Below are 1,747 nucleotides of genomic sequence, written 5' to 3' on the forward strand. Positions count from 1 at the left end.
CCAGACATAGGTGTTTTTATACTACAGTCACTTCACTCAGGTGACTCAGTAACCTTACATATATTTATTATTTAATTTGCATTACTTTGTAGAAAACAGTTTTCACTTTGACACTTTGAGGTTTTTTTTTTGTCAAAAAAAGCAAAATTGTATGGACCATGATTCATGCATAAAATCAATAAAAGGGTAAAACCTAAGAGGGGGTGAATACTTTATATAGGCACTGTAAGATACTTCAACCAGATGCTTCCTGGCAGTTTGAACTTTCTCATTTTTTGAGCTAATTTGCTCCACTAAAACAAAAACATTTTTCCCAAAGACTAATGTTTATTGTAAAGTAATACTTAATAAAATAGTTTAATACACAGAACATGTTTTGGGTCAATATGTTTTTTTTGCACAAACTTAAAAGACAGGAGCAGTCTTGAAACTTTACTGAAAAAGAGTTTTGGGTCATTCTACCCAGAACAAGACACAAACATTAAAGACACCCATCTGTCTGTTTTAGTGATGTCATTTCCCTCCTTTTTAAAGTCTGTTTACTCCGTGTGTTTTTCTCTTATCCTCTGCCAGCCTTTAATTTTGCTGTCATTTCCAGCTAGCGTGTTGATGTGGACTTCAGTCCTCTTTCTCGGCAGAGAGCAGGAAACAAAAGCCGTCTTTGTGCGTCCCACCGCCGTGCCGCTGCCGCTTTGATGTTGAGGCTGTGTGCGACAGCTGCTGATCTCTGTTTTCAGTCTTTAGGGGGTTAAAATCTCTCTCTCTCCTTTATGACATGTTTCCCAGGCTGATCACCAGTGTTAGATGTCAGGTCCCTGCTTTGGATTTGGCAAATTTTGCATTCACATGAGAAGGCAACTAAGCCGTTAGCATGTAGAAATGTTTCAGTGTTTCAGCTTCCACTGATGGGAAATAGTGGCAGAAATTCTCAGGTCAATGGATGCTGATAGTGACTCACAAAAATGCTTTGATAAGAGACTGCACATCAGAGGAGCTGAGAGGTGAAGTTACAAATGCAGATACTCAGTTGTACATTAAGTAAAGGTTGTACACGTGGGCTGCTGTGGACTGTAGCAGCAAGTGCTTTTTTTTTCTATTTCATCTGAAAGATACTTATGGTCTCATTTCTCACCTGGCAGAGGAGACACCATCTTCATGAAGGTGGTTCAACCATTGCGAGGCCTGGCCTTCGGACTCCAGCCTAGGGTAACCTTTGTAAATTCCCCAAATGTATGAATCTGGGCTTCACTCTTTACTGCATAATCCTAGTAGTGGGGGACTGCATTCACACTCTTCCCTGATTTGGGGGAACAGCAGCCCAGTCTATAAGGACTTGAGCCAGGAACAGAAGGGTCTCCATCTCAAGTCTCAGTTGGAGTCATTTTCAAGGTCTGGTAATTTGTAAACTGTGTAAACAAGAAGGCTGAAAAAGGGTAAAGTTATCTGTCAGGTTTGGTTTCTACTGTCTTGGACTCATGTCAGGTTCAGACAGAAATATGTGGCCCCAGCCCGGCTCCAGACATGGTGTTTGATCAGTGTTTTATTTCCATTAAATGCATGTTATCAGCCAAAAATGGCTCTGAAAAAGCATCCGTGCATTAGTTGTTTGATGTAGTTCGAATTCTGGAGGACTTCCAGTTATAGAGTCTGATGGCAAACAAGTCTCATGTGACGTCTTCCCTAAACAACAATGCCCCCCTACACCATATAAAATCACAGAGCAGTTCATTTCAATAGTTTGTTGTTA

The 1,747-nt window shown here is 40.5% G+C and overlaps 1 pseudogene; it reads left to right on the forward strand.

Moving 5' to 3' along the window:
* The first annotated feature begins 1,124 nt into the window (after nt 1–1,124).
* On the forward strand, nt 1,125–1,300 carry LOC121505836 (annotated as a pseudogene).
* Nucleotides 1,301–1,747: the final 447 nt, after the last annotated feature.

This window comes from Cheilinus undulatus, linkage group 23 (genome assembly GCF_018320785.1).
Source record: "Cheilinus undulatus linkage group 23, ASM1832078v1, whole genome shotgun sequence".
Lineage (NCBI taxonomy): Eukaryota > Metazoa > Chordata > Actinopteri > Labriformes > Labridae > Cheilinus > Cheilinus undulatus.